Source organism: Eubalaena glacialis, chromosome 18 (assembly GCF_028564815.1).
Source record: "Eubalaena glacialis isolate mEubGla1 chromosome 18, mEubGla1.1.hap2.+ XY, whole genome shotgun sequence".
Classification (NCBI taxonomy): domain Eukaryota; kingdom Metazoa; phylum Chordata; class Mammalia; order Artiodactyla; family Balaenidae; genus Eubalaena; species Eubalaena glacialis.
The window spans coordinates 34287248-34299775 of NC_083733.1; the positions used below are offsets into that span (position 1 = coordinate 34287248).

General features: G+C 39.2%; 1 protein-coding gene across 2 annotated transcripts in view; it reads right to left on the bottom strand.

The window, feature by feature from the left end:
* TENT4B (terminal nucleotidyltransferase 4B) overlaps window positions 1-12528 on the bottom strand; it is a 60317-nt gene that overhangs the window by 14913 nt on the left and 32876 nt on the right. The gene's annotated exons all lie outside the window — the stretch shown is intronic.

A 12528-nucleotide genomic window follows, 5' to 3' on the forward strand; every position in this document is an offset into this window, starting at 1 on the left:
GACTTCCAGAGACCGAGGCACGCTCAGGGAGCCCCGAGCAAAGGGCACAGCCTGTGGCAGAGGGGGGAGTAAAGGGAGGAGCAGCACCTGATGACAGCAGGCTTTGAACAAAAAGCTAAGAAGTTCAGACCTTCCCCGGTGGTAACGGAACTATTTCAATGTTCCTGAGAGGGACCAGGGAAAGACTGACTTAAAAAATGGAGCATTTTAAGAAGATTCATCTGGCAGTGGTGCAAACAATGGATTGGGAAAGAGATGAGACTGGAGGCGGAGGAATGGTTCATAAATTACTGCAACTGTAGAAGAACTAGCTGAAGGCCTGGAGGATGGTGGAAGGAAAGAAATGGGCTCCAGGAATGCCACACACACACAGACACAATGGCTGGGCCGCAGGGCATGACCAGCAATGGAAAGACAGGAGTGAGGACACCTGCAAGGGCTGAGGCCTGAGGGGCTGGGGGCATCAATGAACAAGATGAAAGGAAAACCTAGGCTGGCTAAGGGGCTGGGTGTAGTCAATTACTACTGCAGAACGGAAGAAAATGAAAATAGCATTCCTTAACAAGCTGGTGCAACTGTGAAGAGCTACCTTTAGGAGGGAAAACTGAATATAAAATGGGAGGAAATCTGCTAAACTTGTGTCGGACGCAGACAAGGTGGGAGGCCCGGCTCCAGGTCGCTGGAGGTAAGCCGGCGTGAGGTTGTATTCGTGGTGTCTCAGTCTAGCACAGCTGTGATGGACCAGGAAGCCAGGAGAAGGGCACTCGTTAAATAGCAATGGGTGCCAAGTGCCAGAGGGGAGCATGCTGGGGGGCAGTGGTAGGCAGTGCAGCCTCGAAGTAACAGAATCTGGAAGGCGGGGTGTGCCCGCAGCGGTAAGCCCATTCAGGTCCAGAGGTACAGGATTCACAGGAAGCTAGAAACACCAGGAGATCCAAAATGGTTTATAAAGAAAGGAAAGAAAAATGTCTAAGTCCCAACCTCCACTGGCTATAACATTTAAAATGTGGCTGAGTAAGCAATCAACAGTTTCTGCCTCTTCTGATGTTTTATTTTTAGACAGAGTCAAAAAAACTTGAGTTCCAGACTCAGGCTCTGCCTGAGGGCAGCTATGTTCTTTCTGAAAAGCGACTGGCACTTTCTGGCCTCGGTGTCCTCAGGCACAACCAAGGGGTTGGCAACAGGGAGCCTTTTCCGCCCCTTAGTTTCAAACCCTGGGCCACTTGGTAAGGAATGATTTATAGCAGTGTTCTGCCTGTTCACTGTGCAATACCACAGAAAAACTGGATTTTAAAACTCCAGGGAGTTCTGCAGGTGCAATCAAGTCTTCCTTGGTATGCTTCTAGGTACCCTAGGATCTTCTGATTTTTTTTTTAAGCTTCCCAGGTTTTAATATATTCTCTAAGGTCATCCCCTTTGGCTTCTTAAAGACAACATCTAAAATGACTAGTCATTACAGAGTTTACAGCTTGCTTTACTCTTCTGCACTTTTGGCAGGGATGAGGACCACAAATAAACAACAAAATAAATGGACTTCTTATCTAACTGGATCATTCGCTATGTATCAGAGTTTATTTGTGGTTCGAAAGCACATCACTGTAGAATACTTCCATTTTAACCAATGGAAAAAACCTCCTAAATTTGACTGTTATCTATTCTACAAAGGCCCACTTACATATTTTCTAATTCAAACACAGGCAAAAAATATTTAGCCTGTCTTCCAGTTAATCTTCAAGTCATACGAAACTAAGTAAGAATTCATCCTCTAAACACTACCGAGTGCCTATGTTCAGGGCATTACAAGGAAAAAGGCTAGTCACACATGATCCTTGCCCTGGGTAGTTTCCATCTAATGATGAAAAGAAATACTCATTTGAAGTAGTTTTGTGATGCGTAATGTATATATATTCCGTACTGTTCCACCACAGGCAGATTGCAGATGAACAGGAGTGCTTTCCAATGATGATAGCTTCGGGAAATGGAAAGGGGTTGCCTTGCAAGGTAGTAAGGTCCCCGTCACTACAAGTATAAATAAAAAAACTAGATGACCATGAAGCAAACAAAGGTCTTATAAGAGATTTCTGAACTTGGTAAAAAGTGGAGAAGATTCTAAAATTCCTGTTTATCACTAGGCTTTTAGGTTTCTAATTAGCACATTAATTTGGAGACAAGGTATTACAGTTTTACATGACAAATCCTTAAATCAAGACTACCCTAAACTTTAAAAATCCATGGAACCATCTTCCCATTTAGGAAAATATGGTTCTACAGCTTATCTGTAGATTTGCATTTGCCATATTGGAAGGGGGAAAGAGGAATAAAGGAAAAAGGGAGGGCTATTAAAACAAAAACGTACTGGAACAGTAAGAACAAGGGAACCCATCTCAAGCCTGCCTGGGTCATCTCCTTACCCACCCCAAACACAAGCATCACTACCTATATCTCATCTATATTTAACTAGCTACTTGTAAAATGCTTAAAGAACTAAGTGAGAAATGTTGGTATATTTAGGAAATAAATTTCCAGTAAAGATTTTTAAATAATTCTGAGGGGCTCTATCCCTGTGGACTGCATAATTTTACTGGCATGGTGCCATATATATCTAGGGGCTTCAAAAATCCTGAAGGAACTGAATCCCATTTTTGGAGTAACTACTACATGCCTGGCACACTTCTGAGTGACATGATGACCTAATAAAGGCTGGAAACTAGAGAAACTTTGCAAGTTTGCTTTCACATATTAATGCAACTTTATGCCTCTGAAATCAACGACTCAGAGAAAACTTTAGTTTCTCCCACATCTGGGTCAAAACTCAATATGATTAATTAGTAAATATTGCTGTATGCTACATACGCAGCCTTACGGTTTCTCATCTTAAATTATAAAATACAACTCTCCTGTGATCAAAATTCCTGAGTGATCAAAATACAGTGCCCTCTATCAGGATATCAATGTTTTCTTTTTAAAAGATAAAGTGAGCAAGAAAGCACACCCACTCCCTGTTTTTAAAGGAAAAGTACATAATATAAAAGCAATATGATAAAGTAGGTGCTACTATACAACTGGAGAGGATACCACCCCCCCCAAAAAACACAAAAAAACAGAATCAAAATTAATTTGCTGGGGTAAAATTTATGTTAATCTCAAAATTAATGATAATACAAAAATTTAAAGTGACAAGGAAGAAATATCAACAAAAAATAGCTTCTGTATTTTAAAAAGTACAACCCCACAGATAATTTAGGTCAAAACAGAGACATGGAAAAAAAAAAATTGCTTCTGCTCTGAGAGAAGTTCCACCAGGGAGAAATGTTAGCCTTTCAAAATGGCCCTCAAAGGCTCAGTTTCTCTGGCTATCAAAGGGAAGAACTGCTTCACACCCTTTCAGCTGCCCAGTTGCCCAGGGTGGCGGTGTGAGTCTCTTAGGAACTTCTGTACCCTCAAAACCAGAGGCAACATGGCAGTCTCCCTGATGCCTCCAGGCCAAGGCAGGCAGATCACCCACTGCTGGCCCCTCTGCTCAACACTGCCCCCTGCAGTTCAGCCAAAATCTGTTCAGGGGTAACCCTGCTTCCTGAGGGACACCTGCCCAGCTTGCAATGTGCCTGAGAATACTGCCACATCAAGGTCAAGCTTTCCAGTTTCCATAACTGAAGTCCTCATTAATTATAACTTCAGACTTACATGAAGGCATTGACAAAGTTCTATTCAATTACTGTCAATTACTTCCCCCTCCAAATTTTAAGATTAATAATAACCAATTTTGACAAGGACATATGGAAAAGGCACTCACATGCTGTGTGTAAAAATATAAATTACTACAACCTCTCCAGAGGTTGTTGTATTAATTAGTGATAAATAATGTTTATATAAATAATTTTTAAAATCCCATTATTTCATTAAAATCAGGATCTGGAAGAGTGTCTTATCTGCAATCCCATGTTTACTGCAGCATTATTCACAATAGCCAAGATATGGAAACAACCCAAATGTACATTGACAGATGAACAGATAAAGAAAGCATGGTCTATACCTATAATGACATATTATTCATATTCAGCCTTAAAAAAGGAAATCTTGCCATTTGCAACATAGACAAACCTGAAGGACATTATGCTAAGAAAAATAAGCCAATCGGAGAAAGACACATACTGCATGATTCCACTTATATGCAATATTTAAAACAAACTCATAGAAGCAGAGAACAGAATGGTGGATGCCAGGGGCTGGCATGGGGGTGTGGGTGGGGAGTTGTTCAATGGGTATAAAGTTTCAGTTAAACAAGATGAATAAGTTCTATAGATATGCTGTACAACACAGTGTTTACAGTTAACAATACTGTGTTATGCACTTAAAAATTTGTTAAGAGGGTAGATTTCATGTTGTATTCTTACCACAAAACAAGGCAGGGGACACAAGGAAACTTTTGCAGGTGCTGGATATATATATTACCTTGATTGTAGTGATGGTTTCATGGGGGTATGCATATGTCCAAACTCATCAAGTTGAATATCTGCATGAAATATGTGCAGTTTTTTGTAAAGCTGTTTAAAAACAAATCCCCTTCTTTTCACCCTTCAGACATATTTCCATGAGGGAACAAGGATATTCACCACAGCATGATTTAGGATACTAAATAATTGAGAAACAGCCTCGATGTCCATCAATGGGATCCAATTAAATAATCATAGGAGTACTCATTGACCTTCCCTTGAACTATAGCCAATACTCCATTAAAAAGAATGATGAAGAGCTATATGAGCTGAGAGAGAAAGATCTAAGATTTGTTATGTTTAAAAGAAAGGATCCCTTTCATGTACATTAAAAAGACACACACAGGGACTTCCCCGGTGGTCCAGTGGGTAAGACTCCATGCTCCCAATGCAGGGGGCCCAGGTTCGATCCCTGGTCAGGGAACGAGATCCCTCATGCCGCAACGAAGATCCCGCGCACCGCAGCCAAGACCCGGCACAGCCAAATAAATAAATAAAATAAATTTTAAAAAATAAAATAAAAAACTAAAAACACACACACAAAGAGAGAGAGAGTCACAATATGTTTCTATTTGCATTACAAGTTTTCTGGAAGGAGAACTGTTAACAGTGATGACTGTAGGGACAGGGCATGGCAGGAGAGGTAGGGACACTTTAGTTTTTTATTTCATATCACTCTGTATAATCTTATAATTTTTTTTAAACCACTAGTGTTTATTTGTTTGTCTGCTTTTCTAACAGGAATCATCATTATCTGCTTGGAGAGATTACAGGTCACTTGTCATCTTCTTTATATTTTTCCATGTGAAAAATACACGTGTGTGTGTATTTCCCCAAAGCTTCACCCCACAGAACATGGTCTATATACCATACTGTTTATGGTGATTAAACCTGGTGAGTGAATTTGGGGGTGGGAAGAGACTCACTTTTTTTAAAGTATACACTGATATATATAGTTTATCATTTAAAATGCATACATGTTAATTACCATTGTATATTTTTATAACAAGATCTTTATAACAAGGAAAAATATTAAAGAAAATTAACACTTAAAGGAAAAAGATTCAACTTACTCTAATAATCGAGCTTTGCAGACCAAAAGGCTACACACCAGGCAGCTGGAAGACTTGAGCAGAGAGGGACCCCAAACCCGGGCACGCAGCAACTGACACATGACACAGTTGGGAAGTTACTGCATGCACGATGCAGTGAGTGTAGTAGTAAGTTTCTGCTGCTGTCTGACTCACCCCTTCTAGGGACTTAAATGTGTGGGTATATACAAGACAAATTTCTGGAAGAATACATAAAAGCTGCTTGCAGTGGTTTCCTCTGGGGGGAGGGGGTGGGACTGAGGTCTGAGGTATAGGGATTTATATAGCCTTTTGTACGGTTTGATTTTTTTCAAATGCAAGTAGGCACCAAGAGAAGTGAATAACAGCAAGCCCTGGGGCAGTCCCTAGCGCAGTCTGAGTGACATCTTCAGGAGGCTCTAGAATTTGATTTTTACAAAGAAATTGTCACACACACACACACACACACACACACACACGTCCTATATTTCCAGCTGCCGGCTAGACTCCTCTACCTAGATGTCACCTCAAACTCAGTTCAAAATGAAATTCCTTGTCTTTTTCCAAAACCTAGCCTTCCTGCTTGCATTTTCTTCCCTGAGTTATTGTTTCCCCAAAATGGAAACCAAACTGGTCTCCCTGCCCCTAGCTTTTCCCTTCTCTGGGCCATCTTCCACGTGATCGCCCTTCCTCAAGCTATCTGTGTCATTTCCTGATGCCTCTTCCCCCCAGTACAGCCACAAAGAACTGTGCTGGAACACGCCAGGCCTCTTCAAGAGCCCCGCCCTTGCACAGGCAGACCCTGTGCCTGGAACACCTTCTTACGCAGCCTTTGAGAGCTCAGCTAGCATCTCCTCAGTCAAGTCCCAGACGCAGTATTACTTTAGCTCCTCCTCAGTGCTCCTGCCCAGCAGTCAATCCAAGCGAGTTCAGAGCAAATGCCCTGCTCACAGGCCTCCCTGCTCCGACTCGACTCTCCGATTCAGCTCTGTGTCCCCAGACCCAGGACGCAGTACAGAAAAGCACTTCTCGAGGAAGGGACCCTCAGCTGACATATGTACATCTACCCACACCCACGTCCACATGTCATAAAACTTCATGTCAGGCATAGAAGATAAGAGTTTGATTTTAGGCGCTAAATATAGGAGTTCACACAAATAGGAAACACACTTACATACTAAAACACTTGAGAGAGAGTGTGAAAGGGATTTCCTGTCAGGAGACAGCGCAGGGCTTTGGTTCATGTCTCTTAGCCATTTGCCCCCAGACCTATCTGAAGAGGTGAGACGTTCTTCCCTCAAAAAAGCATTAGGAAAAAGTTGCCTTCAAGTAGAAACAAATGCCAAAGGCATTTATAACCAGAGGAACATGAAGCGTCTTTCTTCACAGCTCTATCTCACCATAATTCACTTCCAATATTTTAAAATCAAATTGGCAGTCTTACACTTCAAATAGGGACAACTCAGTTGAGAATTTAACAGTGAGAAGACATGGTATTCGAGGGTCATGTTATCCACAAAAAACAAAACTAACGCAATAAAAACCAAATTTGACAGATTTTTGGCAGTAAAATTATATTTAAACACATACATCAGGACCTGAGATTAAGAATACCAGCTTCTATTTTGGTTGTAATCAAGAGAAAAAACAATAATATATAAAAGCACTAAAGATAAGCAATTTAAAAAACCCTGAAGTTATAATAAAAATAACTGAACCTGGGGCTTCCCTGGTGGTCCAGTGGTTAAGACTCCCCTGCTTCCAATGCAGGGGGCGCAGGTTTGATCCCTGGTCGGGGAACTAAGATGCCACATGCCATGCGTGTGGCGTGAAAAGGAAAGAAAGGAAAGAAAGGGAGGGAGGGAGGGAGAGAGGGAGAGAGGGGGAGAGAGAGAGAGAGAGAGAGAGAGAGAGAGAGAGAGAGAGAGAGAGAGAGAGAGAAAGAGAGAAAGAAAGGAAGAAAGGAAGAAAGAAATGTGTCTCAAACTGGCCCTGTAGATACTTCTTCCAAGTCCATACGTTCTCTATGAGAATTTTTTAATTGTGTGTTTTCACTTCAATATTACTCTAATAACATTAGCATGAGCTTGTTCTGGATCATCCAGATGCTTCTCTGGAAACAGAGAGCTGCCCAGGGATTCCCCCAGCCCACATGTGCTGTTGTGTTTACCATCAAGCTAAGGCCAAAGAATAGGATTTTAATTGGTCTGTACTAACAGTCAAGAACAGGGTAAGACCTGATACATGTATCACACATATATGCCAAGTAAAGGTCAAATGGCACCCCTGAACATTTCTACAGTTTTCAGAATAGAGAAAAATGGTGAGAGAACTGAGCTGTCACATGGCAAGGTACTAAAGGCATTTCCAGTGCATTCCCAAGACCACAGCAGGCAATATCATATTTACATTGAGAGTAGCAATTTGATTTGCGTAAAACATCATCTGTCCCATAAATTAATTTTAATTTTATTGATTCTGTCATTTTATCTATACTTAACTGGTTGTTTTGTTTTTGTAACCTTTTTTAAGCATAAGAAATTTATCCTTGTGTGCATTCTTACATTATAATAAAAATAACTCAAGCTAGGGTGCCAAGAGCAGTCGATGGGGAAAGGACAGTCTTTTCAACAAATGGTGCTGGGGAAATTGGATATCCACACACAAAAGAATGAAATTGTACTCTTTCCTTACACCATATACAAAAATTAACTCAGAATGGATCAAAGACCTAAACTTCAGAGCTAAAACTATAAAATTCTTAGAAGAAACGCTGAAGAGTCATGACAGTGAATTTGGCAATGACTTCTTGGCTATAAAACCAAAAGCACAGGCAACAAAAGAAAAAATAGATAAATCAGACTTCATCAAAATTGAAAACTTATGTACATCAAAGGACACTATTAAGAGAGTGAAAAGACAACCAACAGAATGGGAGAAAATATTTTCAAATCATATATCTGATAAGGGATTAATATCCAAAATATACAAAGAACTCCTACAATTCAACAACGAAATCAAATCCCAATTCAAAAATGGACAAAGGACTTGAATGGACATTTCTCCAAAGAAGATCTATGGATGACCAATAAGCACATGAAAAGATACTCAACATCAATAGTCATTAGAGAAATGCAAATCAGTACCATCAGATTATTTCAACCCATTAGGATGGCTATTAGCAAATAAACAGAAATTAACAAGTGTTGGTGAGACGTGGAAAAATCAGAACCCTCCTGCATTGCTGGTGGGAATATAAAATGATTAGCTCAGGTGGAAAACTGTGGCAGTTCCTTAAAAAGTAGAATTACCATATGATCCAGCAATTCCACTCCTAGGTATAAACCCAGAAGAATTGAAAGCAGAAACTCAAGATACTTATACACCAATGTTCATATCATTATTCACAATAGCCAAAAGGTGGAAACAAACCAAATGTCCATCAACAGATGAATGGATAAACAAAATGTGGAATATTAGTTGGCATTAAAAACAAAGGATATTTTGATATATGTTTATAACATGCATGTTAAGAACATTATGCTAAGTGAAACAATAAGCCAGACACAAAAGGACAAATATTGCCTGATTCCATTTATATGAAGTACCTAGAATGGGCAAATTCAGAGCGGAAGCAGAACAGAGGTTAGTTACCAGGGGCTGGAGGGGAGGGGGGAATGGGGAGTGACAGTTTAATGGGTAGATAGTTTCTTCTTGGAATGACGAAAAATTCTGGAAACTGATAGTGGTGACGGTTGGACAATGATGTGAATGTACTTAATGCCACTGAATTGTATACTTAACAATGGTAAATTTTATGTTATGTATATTTTATCACAATAAGAAAAACTTAAGCTAACACTGGATATCTGCCAAAAATATTTTATGAAGATCTTAATTTGAGAAACACTGCTACAGAGTTAGAATTAAAAATTAAACCATTTATGTAATGTTTAAAAATATAGACACCAATGGTATATATTGCTATGGATGTAAACATAGAAGCATAAAAACATCAGCCTTGCAAGAGTGGTTACCTCTGGGAAAGGAGGGAGGTAAATGGGAGGTATGCCAAACAGTGTTCAAGTGTATCTGAAAAGTTATATTCCTTATGTAAAGGAAAAAAAGAAAAAAAAATGGAAGAAAAGAAGGGAGGGAGGGAGGGAAAAAAAGGGAAAAAGTCAAATTTGTTAAATCCAGATGGTGGGCACTCAGGGGTTCATTGTTATTCTGTATCCTCTCCACATGTTTGAAATAGTTAATAATAAAAATTTGAAATGACTAAGAATCAAAAGTTTACATAATAAGGAATTAAAACTTCCTTTAGCCATTCTACACAATGAATGAGCAGACAGCCCAGACACAGGCCATGTTCCCAATTTACCATCAAGAGCACCTTCTACTTCCCATCTTCCCCTCTCCCCATAGATCTAAGCTGCCATCAACAAGCAGTCAGAGTTGTCAATCAGCATTCACTAGCCAGACTTTTCTATCTCTCACTCTGAGACCATAATTGGTCTTACAATTTTTGCTTGCCTCCAAAATTGCAAGTTAAAAAAACACTAATTCCCATTAGAATTAATGTAAAAACTGCAGCATTTCTACATACAATTAAATTCATACCAGGCTAGTAATACAGTTACGATTGGTTCATAATTACTTACTGCAGGTAACTGAAAATTGTCAGTAAAAGGCAAAAATTCCCAAATAAGCCAGAACTTGGAAGCAACTGCAACTTGGAGCTTTGCAACTTTGCCAGTTATATCAAAACTGTACAAATAAGATCAGGGTAGAAATAACCCTAGAGCCATTCATAGTCATTCTTTTTCTCTCTCCCTCTCCCTCTCTCTCTCTCTCTCACACACACACACACACACACACAACACACAATTAGATCTTTTTTTTTCTTTTAGCCAAAACACTATTTCCATGTAAGTATGGGAGATGTAAAAGTACACCAGGCTCAAAATGACACTAAGAACCAAAAGAGGGAACACTCCTAGGTATCTATCCAAGGGAAATGAAAACGTATACCCACGCAAAAGCTGTTCGTAACAGCATTATTCACAATAGCAAAAAAGTGGAAACAATCCAAGTGTCCATCAATTGATGAATGGATAAACAAAATGTGGACACATTGAAATGTTATTCAGCCACATAAAGGAATGATACATACTACAACATGGATGAACCTTAAAAACATGCTAAGTGAAAGAAGGCACACACAAAAGGACACCTATGCTATATAATTCCATTTATATGAAATGTCCAAAATAAGCAAATCCGTAGAGACAGAAAGTAACTGCTAGTGGATATGAGGTTTGTTTTGGGGGTGATGAAAATATTCTAAAACTTATTCTGATGATAGCTGTACAACTCTGTGACTATACTAAAAAACATCTGAACTGTACATATCTCAATGAGGCTATTATTGGGAAAAAAGAAAAAGAAAGGACAAGCTGCCATGACAGACCCCAAAAGATTCTGCCTTAACTTGTATGTTACCATAAAGCAAAATAAGAGGAATAGGAGAGTCTATAAGTCAATAGAAAGAAGACTTGTATATCCAGGTAGTAAATGACTTAACACAAACCCAAAACAAAACAACTTGACATTTTACTTAGCACATGGACCACGGTAACAGGCAAATTGTTACGCTTTTTGAAATACTGAAAGACCCAAAAAGGACCTAGGGATCCCAGGGTCAACATGTATCTAAGGCATTCAGAACTTTTAACGCAACATCAATCTAATCCGAGAGTCCCAATAGCTCCTCCACATGTCATTAGAGAGTCTATGAATCTGCGCCTGCCCACCTCAGCTCCCTCCTGGGCACTGCTGGTTTCACAGGATAATCCTCAAGCATCCATAGAAAGTCAAAAACAAAAAATCAAAAACAAAAACTCTTTTCACCATTAACTTCCCTAACAATGAGCATATATTATATGTCCTTAAATTTACCATTACTTAGGGAGTCTTGTCTCATTTTATGGAAAGTTATATAAATCTGAATAACTCTTTGACATTCTCCATTGGAAGACACAACCACCCATTTCTGGAACTGCTGAATCCCTCATGTAATTACCTCTTTCCCGGGCATATGATCTTCTGGTCAAGGACAAACTGCCAATGTTCTAATTCAGTGGTGCCAAGTTCACTATTACCTCACTTTCAGATAAGAAAGTGATACGCGTGAGAAAAATCAGAACATTAACACACTAGAAACTTCAAAGTAGAATAATAATACAGCCAACACATTTACACATACCTCAACAAACAAACACACACACCAACAAACCCATGGGGCAAAAATCTCACAACCACTATTCCATGACAAAAATAAGTAAACGGATAAAGCCCAAATCTACTTGGGGGTAGAAGCCTGGGAGCCTTCAGAAAAGTGGTAACAGTTTCCCTCATTCACCATTAACCTTCACAGTCTTTCTAACACATGAGACCAGCAATTTTACTTTGAGGAACACAGATGGAGAAACTGGCTCAAAAGTAAACAACACTTATAAGTATGTTTCTCATGCTTTATTCACCACAGAAAATAAAAAGCAACTTAGATGTCCAACAACAGGGGCGTGCTTTAGTAAACCCTGGTATAGTCATGTAGGAAAATATGTTCTACCCTCTCCAAAAAACATTGCATCGTAGACTATGTAAATACATGGAAAAGACCATGCAAAATGTAAACTAGGAGAAGCAGTAAGATCTTTCAAGTAGAAGAAAATTGTATTTTTTTAAATGGATCTTTTACAATGACACAAATAAGAGTTTATGGAGACTAATATTAGTCGATAATTTTTAATGAAGAGCTTCTTTGAAATGGTATATTTGTTGTTATTTTACAGTCAAGTTGATCAAATATACAATAAAAACTATTGAATATACAATGTAATGTTTCTAACACTATTATGAAAGGCAAGCACTAAAGAAAATGCAGAACTCATCAAATTCTC